This window comes from Artemia franciscana, chromosome 14, assembly GCF_032884065.1.
Source record: "Artemia franciscana chromosome 14, ASM3288406v1, whole genome shotgun sequence".
Classification (NCBI taxonomy): domain Eukaryota; kingdom Metazoa; phylum Arthropoda; class Branchiopoda; order Anostraca; family Artemiidae; genus Artemia; species Artemia franciscana.
In genome coordinates, this window is record NC_088876.1 from 21,824,785 (window position 1) to 21,844,185 (window position 19,401).

The 19,401-nt window shown below is 35.9% G+C and overlaps 1 protein-coding gene across 4 annotated transcripts in view; it reads left to right on the forward strand.

Annotated features, from left to right (window-relative positions):
- Positions 1-7,195: 7,195 nt before the first annotated feature.
- Positions 7,196-19,401, forward strand: part of LOC136035451 (mothers against decapentaplegic homolog 7-like) — a 53,733-nt gene continuing 41,527 nt past the window's right edge. For 2 of the 4 annotated variants that reach the window (XM_065717266.1, XM_065717269.1), the window contains exon 1: positions 17,365-17,431. The gene's annotated coding sequence lies outside the window, so the exon portion shown is untranslated. Of the gene's footprint in view, positions 7,307-17,364; positions 17,486-19,401 lie in introns of those variants that run through there. The other 2 variants (XM_065717268.1, XM_065717267.1) reach the window with 2 other exon arrangements.

A 19,401-nucleotide genomic window follows, 5' to 3' on the forward strand; every position in this document is an offset into this window, starting at 1 on the left:
TAAATATTTTGGTCATCAATATGTTTAAATGGTTGGAATTACTAGCTCTGCTCAATTATGCACATTATCAGAATCTTTTCCAGTGAACTAGCAATGCAGACCAGAAGAAAATATGGGTCCCAGGATTATCAAAATAGTGTTTTTGCATCATCCCAGGAACATCCCGAGAGATTGAGTTGACATTTTAAGGGGTGATGAAAGGTTAAGCGCACCTTCAATTTTGACATAGGGGAGGGGCAGAGTTCAATCAAACGAAACAATACATCCAGAATATCGCAAAGGGACATTTGCAACATCTTACGAAATACTTTTGAGGAGCAAGCTGAAACTTTCGGAACGCTCAAATTCTAAAGCTAGTCTATAGTCCTAGTATTATCAAGATGATTTTACTTTGAACTTGTGTACAAACTAATCATGACATGTCCTTTTCAGAACCAAAACGAAGGCCAATCATTGAACTGAGCCATTGTGCAGAAGTGATACCAAATTAAACGAAAAAAATAAAGCAACAATCCTAAAATGCTTTATTGCTTTATCTTAAAAGGGATTGATCCGAAAAGGGATTTATAATGTTTTTATTCTGTAAATAGTATCCTTATTTGGTTTACATTTACTGTACCCAAACTCCTATATTATTTTTTGTTTTCAGCAAAGCGCTAGTTCTCTATAATCCTAAAAGCATAGGGAAACATAATTAGCTGGTTTATTTGTGCTAGTTTTTGTTGATATATATTAGATAGGCTGTGAAGTAAGAAGGATTTTTGCCCGTTTTAAGTTTTAACATCACTCTTTACTTCCCTCGGAAAAAGTTAGTTTTTTTAAATTAATCTTTATCCGTTTTTGATTAAAACTTAATGTAGAAACAACGCTGCCATGATCTTTTTTATTTATACGAAATAATGGATGTTTGATTTAAATTTTATTGTACTCCGTAGTTTCAGTTGAAAACCTATTTTTAGTATTAATTATTTCCGATCTAGGGGAGATAAGACACCTCTAGAAAATACTGCAAACAACCTCGACAGCTACAAAAACTTTCAGTCTATAAAATAAAGTTCATTATCCATACTTCACAAAACAATACATGTTTTTAGGGAACGTTTGTTTTTCGATGAGCAAAAAACTGTTTTTACTCGGCCGACTTCGCCTGAAAAAGCTATAATGAAGACAGAGCCTTATTAATCACCCACTGACTAGCAGAAACTAGAAGGCTACTGTAACGAAAGAGAACTGTTTAAGGCCTCATTTGAATATTAATACCTAATCGCTTTTTATAAATTTGACTTGATAGCAAATTCCCACAAAGTGAATTTTCGATTGTTTCCTCCATTTTTTTTTAAATAAAAAAAGTGCCTTTTCTAATGACATGACCAAAAAAGGTCAGGTGCAGGGACAAACCATGATTTAAAAAAAATACCAGCTGGAATCGAACGCATTATAATCTAATTTGAAGTCAAGAGCTCTACTAACAGAACCACACCTCTAGTAATGTAATTTGATATATTGTTCTTTGTAGGACTTCAGCCGCCGTAGTTCAGTCACTGGCGCGTAAGACTTTATTAGAATGGCAAGGGTTCAGTTCCTTAATCAGGCATTTTCATTTCGATTATGGTTTTCTACCTTATATATGATTATTTCTCAGCTAATTCAATATTTTTATTATTTTTTGTGAATTGTGAAATGTTCCATACGCTATTTTTGGAACAAATTTCGCCCCAGACCCCAAGTCCTTGCCCCTCAGGGGTTGAAGAAGTGTAGGCACATGGTTCTGGAATCGCTCAAAATTGTATCTTCAGAGAAGGATTACTTGTGGTTATATTTATTTATACATATTATTTCCCTTTTTTTACTATTTAATAGATAGAATAAAACTATTTGTAACGTATATAGAGAGTTCATAGCACTAAAAACCTATTAGCATTTTTTTTTTCTATGATATTTTTCTGGTTGTCAGGTTACTTTCGAACTTTTTCTTGTTGATTGCTATTCCACACTTGTATGTCTAATGGTTTTTGGTGTTTATCAGGGGGGAAGGATTAGATGTTTGTGAAATAAGTTAGACATACCAAAATTTTGATTAGGTACTGAAAACCTTAAGAATCTCCTTTAGAAAAACAGTTACTTTTTCCTAACTGTCGAGGTTGCCCACCTTCAAAAATCGTTAACACCATTTTGTGTAGCATGGATTTCTCGGCATTATTTGAAGAAAGATCAGAAATTAAATGAATCTTTTTCAATTGAAAGTAAGGATCAACATTAAAACTTAAAACAGACAGAAATTTTTCTGCATATGAAGTGCATCCCCCCCACTCAAACAAAATTATAAGGATCTTTCCAGTGTTGCTTCTGCCTTAAATTTTTATTAAAAAAAAGGCAAAGATTAATAAGGGCAAATATTAATAAAGGAAGTAAAGAGCAAAGTTGAAACTTAAAACGAACCAAAATTATTGCTTCACAGTCTATCTATCATATATCAGTAGAGCTAGTATGCTACAAATAAACCAATTAATCATATTTCCTTATGTTTTTAGGATTATAGAAAACTAGCGCTTAAACCACATTTTTGAACAGCCTGCTGTTTGAAATGCAGTCAGTCAGCCGGGTATCCAAAACAAACCGTATGCAATTTCTCTGGAAAAAAATCTACCAAATCTTCGTCCCCTTTTCGGAACAACCATGCTTCTGAGTTCTGACTTCTTTGTGCAACAATAAATTGTGTAACAAAAAACTGCTTCAACACAAACTCCCACATAAGGCTCCATGACCGGGAAAGAACAGGAGAATACAATCCCAAAAACATCCTGTTGCTCACCTTAATAATCCCCGAAATGACAAGCTCGGCAGGGGGTAGTGCATGATTTCACCAACTCATTTAAATGTCCAACTCAATCCAGAGACATCAAATCCAAGGGAAACCGGAAAAAAACTTATTTACTAGCTAGAAATTCTATAACATAATTTTCGAACATACCAAACGAGCGGCAGCTTCTTGGAGACTCTGGGAGCGTGTTGCGGTTTCTGTTGCAAACAGTCAGAGGATTGAAGTCAGACCTCACTGATGGAGTATGAACAATCTGTAAATTGTTGGAAGTGCGGAGATGATAAGTCGATTGATCAGAAACAAAAGATATATCAAAGAGTTTGCGGTAACGAACTGTAGTAAGGAGCGACCCGGCTCAATAGTAACCAAAATTCAAGAAAATGGATTTTTATACCAATAGCTACATCAAAAGAATCGCACAATATGGCATAATTCTAAATCAAACAGTTGGTGGTAACGAACTGTAGTATGGAGCGACCCGGCTCAATAGTGACCAAAACTCTAAAAAATGGAATTTTGATATCAATAGCTACGTCAAAGGAACCGCAATTTAATGCTGATTTTAAATATATAGGTTTCATCAAGTTTAGTCTTACCCATCAAAAGTTATGAGGCTGAGAAAATTTGCCTTATTTTAGAAAATAGGGGGAAACAACCCATGAAAGTCATAGAATCTTAACAAAAATCACAACATTAGATTCAGCATATCAGAGAACCCTATCGTAAAAGTTTCAAGCTCCTATCTACAAAATGTGGAATTTTGTATTTTTTGCCAGAAGGCAGATCACGGATGCGTGTTTATTTGTTTTTTTGTTGTTTTTTTTGTTGTTGTTTTTTTTCCCAAGGGTGATCGTATCGACCCAGTGGTCCTAGAATCTTGCGAGAGGGCTCATTCTAACGGAAATGAAAAGTTCTAGTGCCCTTTTTAAGTGACCAAAAAATTGGAGAGCACCTAGGTCCCTTCTGAAGTCCGAAGTCTTTTTTTTCGAAGTCACCGGATCTAAATTCTGAGATAGCCATTTTATTCAGCGTAGTGGAAAAACCTTATAACTATGTCCTTGGCGACGATTTACTCCCCCACAGTCCCCGTGGGAGGGGCTACAATTTACAAACTTTGACCACTGCTTACATATAGTAATGGTTATTTGGAAGTGTAGAGACGTTTTCAGGGAGATTTTTAGGTTGGAGGAGGGGGGGGGGTTGAGAAGAGGGGGATATGATGGGAGAACTTTCCTTGGAGGAATTTGTCATGAAAAAGTTTTTTTCAGGTGAAAATAAGGAGAAGCATTAAAACTTAAAACGAACAGAAATTATTACGCATATGATGGGCTCATCTCCTCCTAATACCCCGCTCTTTACGCTAAAGTATTTTTAGTAATTTTAACTATTTATTCTACGGCTTTTGTGATTCAGGGGTCATTCTTATGAAATTGGGAAAAAATTTAAACTTCAGTGTAAAGAGCGAGGTACTGACGAGGGGGTGAGCCCCCTCATATGCATAGTAAAAATATGGGAATACAGAAGTTCGTTACGTAAGCTAATTTGTAAGTTACGTATATCTTTTACTAATAAAAACATTCGTAAAAAATTAAAAGTTCTATTTGCCTTTTTAAGTAACCAGAAAATTGGAGGGCAACTAGGCTTCCTCCCCCGCTCCTTTTTTTCTCAAAATCATTCAATCAAAACTATGAGAAAGCCATTTAGCCAAAAAAATAAAAATGCAAATTTCGTTTTAATTATTCATCTGCAGAGAGCCAAAATCAAAACATACATTGATTCAAAAATATCCAGAAATTAAATAAAAAAACAAGTTTTTTAACGGGAAGTAAGGAGCGGCATTAAAACTGAAAACGAACAGAAATTACTTCGTATATGAAAAGGGCTGCTTCCTCATCTGTAGATTGACGCTAAAAGAAACAGAAATGAAGACAACAAAATATATAAAGAAAATAAAAGAAAAGATACGGATGAAATAAGATCATTGGAACGGAAAGTATTTTATCCCTACGTTTTCTGACTAAAGAATTAACATAAGACGTGGTGTTCTTTTTAACTCTATTTAACGAGACTTTTTGTCGACAATCAGTATTATTTCTTTTTTTTTGCTCCGATAAACGATTAATAAATCCTGATGATACCCCAATTATATCAGTATGATTCCAAAATACACCCCATTTTTTTAAAATAATTTTATTATAAATCGTATATATGCCATTCAATTCATTATGAGAAGTTTTAAAAACTTGCAAAAAACAAGTTTTTTTAACTGCAAGTAAGGAGCAACATTAAAACTTAAAACGAATAGAAATTACTCCGGATATGAAAGGGGTTGTCCCCTCTGCAACGCCTCGCTCTTTACGCTAAAGTTTTTTTATTGTTTTAAAAAGCAGAGATGTGACAGAGTCAAACATTAGCGTAAAGAGGGAGGCGTTACGGAGGGGACAACCCCTTTCATATAAGATTAATTTCTGTTCGTTTTAAGTTTTAATATCGCTCCTTACTTGCAATTAAAAAACTTTTTTTTATTTCATTTATTAACATTTTTAATTAATACGTTTGATTTTGGCTCACCGCACATGAATAATTAAAACGAAATTTGTATATTATTTTTTTTGCTAGATGGGTTTCTCATAGTTTTGATGGGATGATTTTGATGAAAAAAGGATTGGGCGAGGAGGCTTATTTGCCCTCCAATTTTTGGCTACTTAAAAATACAACTAGATTTTTTTTATTTTTTGTACGAACGTTTTGTTAGTATTAAACATACGTACCTTGCGAATTAGCTTACGTAACGAACTTCTATATTTGTTATTTTTATTGCGTATATGAGGGGGTTTGCCCTTTCGTCAATACCTCACTCTTTACACTAAAGCTTGAATTTTATCCCAAATCTTTAAGAATGACCCCTGAATCACAAAGGTCGAAGAATAAATAGTTGAAAATACAAAAAATACTTTAGCGTAAAGATCAAGGTATTGTGGAGGAGACGAACCTCCTTATAAACGTAATATTTCATGTTCGTTTTAAGTTTTAATGCTACTCATTACTTCCAGGTGAAAACATTTTTATTTAGTTTCCCATTGTTTTTTTTGCAAATAGTGCTAGAAAATCCTGCACCCCCTTCATGGAAATTCTCTTCCCTCGTGACAAATTCTTCCATGGAAAGATCCTCCCATGTGACCCCTCCCCCGACCCACTCCCACCCCATCGCTAAAAAGTCCCCTGAAACGTCTGTACACTTCATAATAACCATTACTATATGTAAACAATGGTCAAAGTTTGTAACTTGCAGCCCCTCCCACGAGGACTGCGGGGGAATAAGTCTTCCCCAAAGACATAGTTATTAGGTTTTCGACTAAGTTGAACAGAATGGCTATCTGAAAATTTTGATTCGGTGACTTTGGGGGAAAATGTGTGTGGAAGGGATCTAGGTGTCCTCTAGGTTGGTCACTTAAAAAGGGTAGGCTACTAAAAATTTAAATTTTCGTCAGAATGAGCCCTCTCGAAACATTCTAGGACGACTGGGTCGATACGATCACCCCTGAGAAAAAAAAAAAAAAATCACGGATCCGTGATCTGGCTTCTGGCAAAAAATACAAAATTCCGCATTTTTGAAGATAGGAGCTTGAGGCTAAAACAAAAGAATTCTCTGATAGGCTGAATCTGATGGTGTGATTTTTGTTAAGATTCTATGACTTTTAGGGGATTTTCCCCCCTGTTTTCTAAAATAAGGCAAATTTTCTCGGGCTCGTAACTATTGACGGGTAAAACTAAACTTTATGAAACTTACATAAAATCAGCATTAAAATTTGATTCTTTTGATGTAACTATTGGTATCAAAATTCCGTTTTTTAGCGTTTCAGTTACTGTTGAGCCAGATCGCTCCTGACGCTCGTTACCACGAAATGTTTGATACAAAGAATTTATGAAAACTATTCAAATAATTGACTCGAGACAATTTGACATAAGGAACATGTTACCTTGGAACAAGAGAAGAATTCTCTGAATTCCAGTCTTGAGATAGTACTATGAAATTAAAATATTGTCATCATTAAATTTACACTAAATTGCTCGGCTCTATTCACCCGACAGATCAAAATTGATTTTAAGTCGAGGCGTCGTCATTTGACAATGTTTTGGCAAAAACACGGAGTCACGTCAACATATAAATGGAACAAAAAAGTATTTCCACTTTATGTCCGGAAAATTTCATTGAGGCGCCATTTAAACAAAAGTCTGATAATGACAAAGTGGAATACCGGCTAGGCAAGAAGGCGCCCGACAAACAGGCGGATGATCACGCAACCGTCTTGATGGGACGCTGTTGACGCCAATAACACTGAAGCCGGTCTGTTTCCGCTGAAGAGAACAGGTATTTTCTGCTTCAATCTCATTCACAAGACTGTAGTGAAACATTACATGGCTAATACCTCGTAGAATTTTTTTTTTTATTGGAATATAATTCGACTTCTGATCTGGGCCTATGTAAGTATGATTTGCCCATTTTAGTATTCATTACTTGAATTGTATGTACTCAAAGAATTTTCCATTTGTGACTTTTTCTTCAAATAAATAGAACGGCAAATAAGCGATATACCAATAAATTCCGCGTACAGGAACTTCATTTATAGACTACTATTTGGAGTATACGTTTAGCCGTTAGGGAGGGGGGTAAATTTTATTTGTCCTCTTTAAGGAACGATGTAAGTAAGTATTATAGAACGTGTTAAAATAGTCTTAAGAAATTTAATATTCCCTTCTGGAGAATAGAAATGCAGCAATAGTATCGACTAATGCAAACCCACGAAATCAGCATTATTTTGCATAGCCTAGATAATGATAGCCTAGATAATGGCTATATTGAACCCGTCAGGTTGGGGGGTAGGTCTGCGTGGGTAGTGATTCGTACATTTCGAAAATGTGCTAAAAGGCTAGTCGCTGGTATGTGAATCTTTCAGTTAGCACATTAATCGAAAAAATTGAAAATTTATTACAAATTTGTCTATGTATAGTCCTACTTGGGTAATATTCAGTATTTTTTTTTTTAAAGAAGAAATAGATCTTTAATTCTTTGTTTTTAAAAATTGAATTTAGTAGCACTTAAGAAAGTAGCTCTGAGCGAGTAGCTTTGACAAATAAGGTTAACTAAGCGGACAGGTTTGCAAATCGACATGTTTGTGTAAAATTTTACTAGCTCGACAGAAATGTGTCTTTAGGCTTAGGGAGTTATTTGACCTGTCCCTATAGAACAGAATAGAATTCATTCGCGCTAAACCCCGGAGGTCATGGCAAAAAAGATAAACAAAGAACAATTACAAAGAAATTGCACAAGTCCTACAAAAATCTACTTGTATGATTCATCGCGAAACAGAGGAATCATGCCAAGCTTCTGATACCCATAAGACACTCTCCCAGACACTCTCTCTAACCACTCAAAATCATAACCCCCCTACCAAACACTTCAAGTCTCCAATCAGCTCCTCACATTCATACATCAAGTAATGTACGCTCTCATCTAAACCTCTAAACCTCCACACTTAGAACAATAATAAGGACCAGTCTTTGACCTTTCCCTCCTGATAAACTTTTTTCTTTGGCCCACTGGCAAACTTTCTGCCCCCCCATTTCAATTAATAACCAATATTTCGTTTTTATTCAAACCCAAGTTAAAAATAAAGCTTCCCCCAAATCCCTTGCAACCAACAATAAAGACCCAGTGAAGTCGAAAGCGAACGCTGGGCCTGCCATGCCTGTATTTCTTTGTCTTGTAAAATTCTTTCAACTAATCCACTTACTTGGTCCCCCATATCTAAGAGCCCTAAACCATCCCCCCACATATGGCTTAGTCCACATTGATCTAATACACTCTTAGTTTTGTACGGCCATCCCCTACCTGAGCTGCCATTCTACATTTCTAAATAAGCTGCCTTCATCACCCGCACCTTAGGCATCACTGAATTTTTTCTCAAAGCCTAACCATGTTAAATAGCCTACGACTTCATAAAGAAAACAAAACTAAATCACCTATTACTACTAAACTATTTGTGTGCTTACTTACCCCTAGCCACCTCTTATAACATCCTTATTGCACTGTTTCTAGCCTATCTCCCTTTGCATAGCCCAAAACCTCAGATCCATAGTGCATCACATCTAAAAGTTTAGCCCTGAAAATCTGTTTAACTATTTGGGATCTTTTTAATATCCCTGAGTTGACTTCTTAATACCATATTATAGCATTCCTTACTATTTCGATCCTACTTTCTATATGGCTACTAAATAAATATCCTTTCGCCTTAAACTTAACCCCTAAATATGACCATTCCCCCACTAATCTAATCCTTCTACCCTTAAAATTAAGTTTAACATCCTCCTCAAGTCTACCACATTTACGGAAAACTAAAACTACGGTTTTAACAGCATAAAGCTCTATCTTTTGCCTATGCAAATAATCGCCTAAAGTATCAAGCAATTACTGAAGGTTCCTTTGTGAATTGGCATACAAAATAATATCATCGGCTAGCAACATCATGCAAATGGATACAATATCTAAACTCACCATCGGCGCCTCCTTCTTTTCCATAAACGCCACTACAGAATTTATAAACAGGGCGAATAATTTAGATGTGCAACCCTGTTTAACACCTGTATATCTTCTTAATCTATATCTTCTTAATGGTATATCTTCTTAATGGTAGATGGCAATAAGCCTACCTACGCTACGAATGTCAGGTGATTGATTTTTTTTTCAAATGATAATTTCGACAGGACCTGTGCCTGGCATTTGAATTTGAACCTGATGATGACAGGCACAAGTCCTGTCGAAATTATAGTTAGATAAAAAAAAATCAATCACCTGACATCCATAGCTTAGGTAAGTTTATTACCATTTACTATTAGTATGGATAAGAGTAAGGTTGGTCTCAGAGAATATAACCTCTAACTACCCTTGAAACTCGTCTACTAACTCTCACAACTACTCTAGTAAACCTATCTACTTGAACCCTGACTCACGGACTATAGCTTCCTCAATCTTCTTTATTTCTCCCACTCTGTTGTTTATCTTTCCGTACACAAATAAAAGATTTCCAATAAAAAGTTTAACACCCCCCAACTTAATATTTGGCTGACCTTCTTCTTTCCCTTGTATCGTAATTGATATAAGCTTCCCTCTGGTGAGCCGCTCACTAGCTGAATAATCGGGAGCTACAGCAAGGTCATATTCCAGGATCGCGAGTACGAGATCTATAGGTCGGAATCCGATTACAATAGGTCCGACTTTTTTTTATGGTAAACGAAATGCGTCAATAATATCGTGTTTGCTTATACTTAAATGAGGTACCACACGGGTAAAACACGTAATAAGATCTTCTTTCAAATATCTTCCTCTCAAAATAGGAGAAACATTATATAGGGTTACATTGCACTATAATTATTTCTATAAGTTGAATCAAGTTCCTATTCATAATCTATAAAACACACGAATAAGGACCGACAAATCAGGCATTTACCAGTAATTTGACGAAGCGTTAAAATTACTTCAATGTATCCTCTCCCTTTTCTAAGAAAGCACTTCCTTTACTTCAAAACTATCAAACATTATTTCTTTTTGTACAGTTTTATCGTGGTTTAACACCCCTCAAAATTTTTTGGCCATCCTTCCTTGGCAGTTTTTTATCCCTAATTGAATGATTAACCGACTTTTCCGGGATGGCCACTTCTCAGTTTCTTAGCATCCTAATATAAAGTCTTACTATTAATGACTGGGGTTTACCCCCCCCCCCCCTCCCCTTGGAAAACAAACCTCCGACACTTACCCCGGAAAATATTCCCCTCCATAGGAAATATATCCCGAGGGAAATGTCTCCCCCGCGAAAAATACCCCCTCCCCCTTAAGATACCCCCGGAAAATACCTCCCCCGTGGGAAATAAGGATTTCCGAATTTGAAAATTTTATGTCAGTTTTTTTTTCAGTTGGGGAAGGAATTTTGGTACATGTGTATTCTACGCCACTCGCTCAAGTTCATTCGGTGTAAAACTCACGAACAAACCGATTTCTTCGTTAGTTTCTTTTAGTTTAGAGTGAGACAGGACAAAGACAAGCATAAGGGAGGGGGATAAAGTATTTAGACAGTTTGAAGTCAGAAAATAATTCTTAGTTCAGAATATGCAGAATAAGCGTACCTAACACATTTTGCATGCAGAATCGATATACTTTGTGCAAATAATATAAGCCAATATATTATTTTAATTTTAATGTGCAAATATATAAGCCAAATTCGTTTCTAAAGTAACGAAGAAACTATCGAAGAAACTGGTTCGTTCTCGAGTTTTGCCCATCGTAAACTTGAGTGAGTGGCATATGGCGTATAATGCACAAGTACTAGTATTTTTGATGGAGAGAGCCGGATTTTCCGGTATTATTTAAAATGATCGGAAATTAAATTAAAAAAAAATATTCAACTAAAAGTAAGGAGCAACATCAAAACTTAAGACGAACAGAAATTACTGCGTATATGAAAGGAGTTGTCCCTTCCTCAAGACTTTGCTCTTTACGCTAAAGTTTTGGCTTTTTGTCCTAATTCTTTTTAAGAACGGTTCCTGATACACAATGGCTGTTATATTAGAATAATAAGCTTTGTTTTAAAATTCTATAAGAAAAATACTTTAGCGTAAAGAGCGAGGTCTTGAGGAGGAGGCAACCCCTTTCATATACGTAATAATTTCTGTTCGTTTTAAGGTTCGTTGCTGCTCTTTACGTTCAGTTGAAAAAAAATTGTTTTTTTTTTATTTAATTTCTGATCGTTTTTAAATTATACCGGGGAATCTGGATCTCTCTATATGAAAAATTGCGGTACTTGTGTATTATACGCCACTCACTCAAGTTTAGGCCTACAATGTACAAAACTCGAGAACAAACCAGTTTCTTCATTACTTTTGAAATAATTTTGGGCTTTAAATTTGCATATTGGGGGGGAGGGGTAAAGTATAGCGGGTCTGCTTGTAAAATGTGTTAGGTACACTTATTCTGCATGACATGAAATAAGAATTGTTTCCCGACTTCAAACTGTCCAAATACTTTACCCCCCTTATCTTCCATGGGGGGAGGTGAACGCCGGGTGTATTTTCCGGGGGGAATGCCTAGAACCCATACTATTATACCATGTGGCTGCGTCTTCCAGGTCCTCAGAAATTCTATTCTTTATTTCACACTTTATTCAATATTTTATCTCCTTGTTTCATACTTTAATGCTTGCCCTCACCTCCCTGTTATTCCTTTACTTCGTTTAGCGTAGCACCTTGTTACTGATACTGATGAATAACTTTACTTCACTACGGATTGATTTGAGTTTGATTTTCTCTTGCCTTACATCGATCGACATCTGTTGATCAATCATTGACTAACTAGAAAAATTCATCTGCATGTTCAGCCAAATTTACTCGAAGCAACAAAAAGTTGGCAGTGTTTAGTGAAACTGTCTACCTTGACATAAGGCGTAAAAAAGCATTGAAAATAATTACCTACCCACCCGGTAGACTTTGGCTACTACGTCTTTTTGATGGACTTCGTCTTAAATTGCTTTGGTCCTAAATTGAGTTGTCGTCGTCACGGTCACACGGATAACTTTGCCAGGACGGCATTATCAGGATAAATTGCATAAAGGTGTATTTTTTAACTTATTAAAAGGTTGGATACTCGCAACAAAGAGTCTTGTGTGAGTACAAGTCCTTTTGTATTTTTCTTTAATTTGTCTTAAATGGGGTGATTTTTGCCGAAGGAATTTTTTTATATCATTTCTGACAGTTGAAGACAGTACTCACTGTCTCTCGAGAAGCAGGAATATATCGATCCAGTGGTAATCATCGAGGTAATTACCTCCTTACAAAAAGCAAAAGCGCTATTTACTTTATCTAGTCGTTAAATTAAGGTACTTCCCAATATGTCCATGGACTTATTCCTTGGTCAATGCCTTATCACTATTAACATTAAAGGACGAAGGTCGCCAGCAAGGTTTCTTGAGATGCATTTAAACGGGCAAAGAGCATCTCTAGTGATTTATCATGGTTTCATGATTGCTATCACAACCAATGAAAATTTTGTTGGTCCTTTCTCAATTTAAAAAAAAAAAAAAACTTTTCTTGTCTCAGGTAAAGAGCATATAATTCTCAATAATAGAATTTGTGACTGACCAGTCAGAGTAAGGATTTAAGGCTGACCTTTTTGAAATTAGTAAAGATGAAAGAATGAAACATCAGTTTCTTTATCTTAAAGATGAATCTGGGTAAGGTACAACGACATAGTATTTGTGCACAATAGCTGGGAACATAGTTTGGAGTAGTTGATGCAATCGTGTCAAATCATTTTCGGTACTTGTTCCTTGTAGCCACCACACTCAAGTTTTGCCGAGTGTTTGGTTAATGCCAATGAGGTAAAACAAAATATGATGAAAATATTATACTTTATCAACAATACTACGAAAACTACAACAAAGAATTATGGAAGGGGGGCCGCCCAGATTGCATTATATTAAATATGTAGCCTAACCAAAATACCAACTTAATATTTAATTAAAATATAGCTACATTGTAGTTTCCTAACGAACCGAAGCTAATATTGTCTGGTATAAAGACAATGAAAACTGATTACTGTCTCATGTTCGCGATACAAGGTCTTGAGTGTTGTGAATAAGACATATTTTCTCAGGCGCGTATTTCTCAGGCTTTTGATGAGCAACACTAAACTTAATGAATCTTATATATTTGGAATCAGTATAACAAGCCTGTCCTTTTGATATGTCTGTTGATATCAAAATTTTGTCTTTTAGAGTTTTGGTTACTATTGAGCCGTGTCGCTCCTTACTTACAGTTATTTTTTTACAGTTCAGCATTACGAAAATACATGTTATCTCATTCCCTTTGGCCTTGTGTTACAGGATTCGCTGTTGAAGTATCGGGCAAATAATTCAAAGTTAAAGCGTAAAGAGTAGGGGTTTTGGGGGCAGCGCTCCTCACACGCAGCGTAATTTCTGTTCGCTTTAAGTGCTAATGCAACTCAATGTCAGTTCTTACTTTCATTTGAAAAAGCTTATTTTATAGTTAATTCTTGTCCGTTTCTTTTACCACACACAGGGTTATCCAGGGGCTACCACCCCCACAAGTGTCACTCGTGTATAGTTAACTCTTCAGGATAGTGATTCGACAGAAAGCACCCATTTGGTGTATTTGTTATCCAAAATAATTGAATTTTCCTAAATAAACTGTGTAAAAAAAACTCAATAAATGGGAAGCTAAGACACCTCAATACCTATTCTGCACTCATCGTCATATATCCATCTAAACCAGGGGCAGATCCAGAGTAAAATCTTTGGGGAGGCCCAATGTGACGAGGGTGCCAATGAGCAAAATCTTGGGGGACTCAATGTGACAAAGGTCTTTAAATTTTCGTTCAAATGATCCCTCTTCAGGATCCTTCACTAATCTACGGGTATTGGTTTGATACGATCACCGTAGGGGCAACATCAAAGGGCAAACACGATTGCGTAATTATCATTCTCTGAAAAAATACTCAATTTTGTATCTTAAAGGTAGTAGCTTTGGAGTTTTCTTACATGTCGAGTTTTCGAACATGTCGAACTTTTTAGAGTTTATATAACCCCTTTTTTTAATTATGCAAATTTTCATGCACAAGCAGCTTTAGATGAAGAAATTCAGAATGAATGAATCTTGCACATTTAGTATTAGTCTCTGCTGACAAGGTCGCTCTTTATTTCACAGTTTGTTTCTAGAAACTGTCCACCCCTCAAAAAAGTACTGTCCTTGCATACTCTCCCATTTAATCTAGGTTCTTAGGCTCAAGTTTCAGGCTTGTATAACAATACTTTGAGAACTTTTTAGCCCGATATTTACGGTTAAGAGAAGCTCTTCGAACAAATCTATTTTTGTGGCACTTGGTACTAACCAAGTGACATATAGCAATCGCAAATTATGTCGGTCTGTTGGTCTGTCCCGGTTTTGCTACTTTAGGCACTTCCAGGTAAGCTAGAACGATGAAATTTGGCAGGCGTATCAGAGACCGGACCAGATTAAATTAGAAATAGTCGTTTTCCCGATTTGACCATCTGTTCGGAGTGGGGGGGGGCGGTTAATTCGGACAAAATAGAAAAAATGAAGTATTTTTAACTTACGAAGGGTTGATCAAATCTTAATGAAATTTGATGTTTGGAAGGATATCGTATCTCAGAGCTCTTATTTTAAATCCCAACCGGATCTGGTGACATTGGGGGGGGGGAGGGGGAAACCTAAAATCTTGGAAAACACTTGGAGTGGAGGGATTGGGATGAAACTTGGTGGGAAAAATAAGCACATGTCCTAGATATGTGATTGACATAACCGGAACTTATCCGCTCTCTTTGGGGTAGTTTGGGGGGGGGGGAGGTTAATTCTGAAAAATTAGAAAAAATGAAGTATTTTGAACTTACGAACGGGTGATCGGATCAACTGTGATTTGATGTTTCAAATTTTATTTGAAGCATCAAATGAAATTTGATGTTTAGAAGGATATCGTGTCTCAAAGCTCTTATTTTAATTCCTACCGGATATGGTGACATTGGGGGGAGTTTGGGGGGACCTAAAATCATGAGAATTTGCAACTTACGAACGGGTGATCAGACCTTAATGAAATTAGATATTTAGAAGGATCTTGTGCTTTAAAGCTCTTATTTTAAAATCCGACCAGATCCTGTAACATTGGGGGAGTTGGAGAGGGAAACTGTAATTCTTGGAAAACGTGAAAATTGTGGTATTTTTATCTTACGAATAGATGATCGTATCTTAATGAAACTTGATATATAGAAGGATCTTATGTCTCGGATGTTCCATTTTCGACTCGAATTGGATCCGGGGACAAAGGGGGTTGGAGAAGGGAAACAGAAATCATGAAAAACGCTTAGAGTTGAGAGATCGGGATGAAACTTGATAAGAAGAATAAGCATAAGTTCTAGATACGTGATTAATATAATTGAAACGGATCTGTTCTCTTTGGAGGAGCTGGGGGGGGGTGTTAATTTGGAAAAATCAGAAAAATTGAGGTACTTTTAACTTAAGAACGAGTGACCGGATCTTAATGAAATTTGATATTTAGAAGGAATTTATGTCTCAGAGCTCTTATTTTTAATCCCGACCAGATCTGTTGACATTGGGGAGAGTTGGAGGAGGAAATCGGAAATCTTGGAAAACGCTTAGAGTGGAGGAATCGGGATGAAGCTTGGTGGATAGAATAAGCAAATGTCTTAGATACGTGATTGACGTAACCGTACTGGATTAGCTCTCTTTGGGGGAGTTGGGGGGAGGGGTTCAGTGCTTTGGCGAGTTTGGTGCTTCTGGACGTGCTAGGACGATGAAAATTAGTAGGCGTGTCAGGGATCTGCACAAATTGACTTGATAAAGTCGTTTTCCCAGATTCGACCATCTGGGGGGCTAAAGGGAGAGGAGAAAATAGAAAAAATAAAATATTTATGACTTACGAGTGGGGATCGGATCTTAATGAATTTGATATTTAGAAGGACATCGTGACTCAGAGCTCTTGTTTTAAATCCTGACCGGCATTAAGTCTCTGATTTTGCTTTTAAATCAATCTATTGGTTCTTAGAATTTTGTTAGAGCTCATACCATATGAGCTCTTGGCTCTTAGCTTTTCTGGCCTCATCACAAGTGCCATATGAGCTCTTAGCTCTTGTTTTCTTTTTTTACTGGAGATGTACCTTCAACCCCTCTCAAAGGGAACATAAGAGAGCTCCTGTTGGTCACCTTCATTTGGAAACTTACTGCTCGGGAAATAGATTATTTAAATTTTTCTTGTAATCAGACAGATTTTAGAATAATTTTATCGAATGATAGAAAAAGATGTGATGATCAAATAGGATATAATGTCGATATTAGTATCTTATCATTATTGCTGGCTGTGTCGTTGAAAAAAACTCTTTCCTTCATCAAAAAATTCTGGTGACATACATTAAAAGACACAAGACGTCTTAAGAAGACCAAGTTTAGACCGTTTCTATGGTCTAAGAAATTTTGGTTGAAAGAATAATGTAGTTAATTTCTGGTGAAATATTGAAGAAGATATTACGATCACTGGTCTTTTTTTGATTACGTCAAATACGGTGAGATGGCTTAAGGTGTAGGCATGATCCGTGTAAGAACTCTCATCTTAGGCTATGTTGTCACTATGTTAGGCTATGAAATGGGTTGTCACCTCCTCAACGCCTCGCTCTTTGCGCTAAAGTTTTTTACTATTGTAAAAAGTAGAGTTGAGAGAAAGAGTAAAACTTTAGCGTAAAGAATGGGGCGTTGAGGAAGGAACAGCCCCTTTCATATACGGTGTAATTTCTGTTCGTTTTAAGTTTTAATATCGCTCCTTACTTTCAGTTAAAAAAAAAGTTGTTTTTTATTTAATAACGATAAAAAGAGGAGTAAAATCGGGTTGAGTTTTCCATGAATGAAGTATTTTGACATCTATTATTGAATCCAATTTCTAGATGGCGGTCCATAAATTGATTAAGAAAAGAGGAATAACCAAGCTGGGATCTTCTAATTTTTTTAATTGCTGTTTTGGTAATTTGGACATGTTATTATTACAACTGTTATGATTAGCCCGAAATAATCAGTGTAAAGCTTTTTTATTCATTTATGGCATGTGAGAATCAAGCAAAATATGTTACTACTTTGATAAGCACACAAGGTATTTTGCCAAGGGAGCTGAAAAATTTTTTCAGCCTAAATTGTATGGGGAACTAGTAAAAATCCTTGTCTGTGTCATCTTCTGCGGCAAATCTGAATTAGTTAACCAGGTAGATGAGCAGTGGTGTAATTTTGTCAATAAAATCCTGGGGGGGGGGGCAAAGTTTGATCCAAGTTTCATTTAAATCAACTTATGCAGGCTTATTTTAGTTTTGATTAGATTTTTCGAGACACTAAATTTTAGTTGAGGGGGGGGGACTAGGGTCTTGAGGGGACAGTTGCCCATTCTCCCTGTCCCACAGCAAATTCTGTCCTTGTAGATCAGTTTATCAAAGAGTTAACAAGAGTACCATTCTAGTCTGCTTTAATGTCAAAAGAATAGGCCTATGTCTGATTCAAAATCATAACATCACACTGAAGTGTTGTAGGCCAGACCAATTATCCAATTTCTTAAATCTGTCCAATCTGTAATTTCATAAATTTACAGCCATAGGACTTACATTAAATATATTATCAGTAAAACATAAAATAGAAATAGTTTATTTTTTCTTTTGAAAAGACAGCTCTGAGAGAAATTGGTTTTGGCCTGGGAGGTTAGTATTATTGCACTGCCAGGGTAAATAATTGCCCTTTTTTGCCAATGAAACAAGTATTTTATGCAATACAACAGTAGAGCAGGGATATGTATGATAGTCTTTAAATTATAGTAAATATACAGTTTATCAGTTCAGTCATAGACTACAGATATAGGAGAGAGTCAAATGCTTTGCTGACATCATAAGTTGAGAGAGTTAAAGATTTACTTGACTCAACAGCATCTATCAATGTACTAAACAAACCTTTCAGTGCCTGGGAGTGACTAATATTAGCAGTGGTGTAATTTTATCAAAATCCTGGGGGGGGGGGAGAGACAAAGTTGAAGCCAATTTTCCAAATCAAGCAAAAATGACAGTAAAAACTGAAAAATGAGCCATTTGATGAAAGTACTATATGGTACTATAAAGATGCTTTATAGTACTATAAAGGTAAATATATACTAAAAAAACTAATATGTTTCTGTTGATGCTTAAGTTATGCATTATTATCTTAGTTTTGACAAGATTTTTTGAGAAGCTAAATTTGACCTTGGGGGCAAACTGAGGTCTGAAATAGCAATTACCCCCCTCATGTCCTATAGTAAATTATGTCCCTGAATATTAGGTTGAAATCCAAACCAGAATCTGAATGCATAACAAGTCTCTTAAATTACCAATTATTATCAGCTAAATTAGTTTTGAAAATATACTAGACAAAGTAACAGGTTGGTAACATATGCATTCAGAAACAGGCATTCCTTTTTTAAATTGAGATATAAGACCAATGCAATGTACATCAGGAACTGTACCAGCACAAAAACCATTTGATGCCAATTGTTTTCAATATGATTAAGGAGTTCTTCCAAACCAAATTCAAAATTCAGGCTTAGACATGATCATGACCCTTGGACTTTTTCTTTTTAAGCTAATGACTTGCAGAACTATCTTTTGAATATATAACAGGTACTCTAGGTGAAGGCCTACCAAGTTTTTCAAACATATCATTTTCAAATTTATTTGAGACACAAGTATTAGCATATTTAAACTCATTTCTGAAATAAGAGCACCACTTTTTCATCAATTGGGTTCTTGGCCTAGCTTGACTGACTTTTTTTAAACAAAGTTTCCAAAACTTATTTGGGTCTTTTGCAATCATTTCAGCTTTAGCCACCTGAAGGTTAACCTGATGGACTTTCAAACCCTTTTCAAAGTACTGTTTTATGTAGAGAGGCACATATTACTAACAATCCTTTTTTTCAACCTACCATA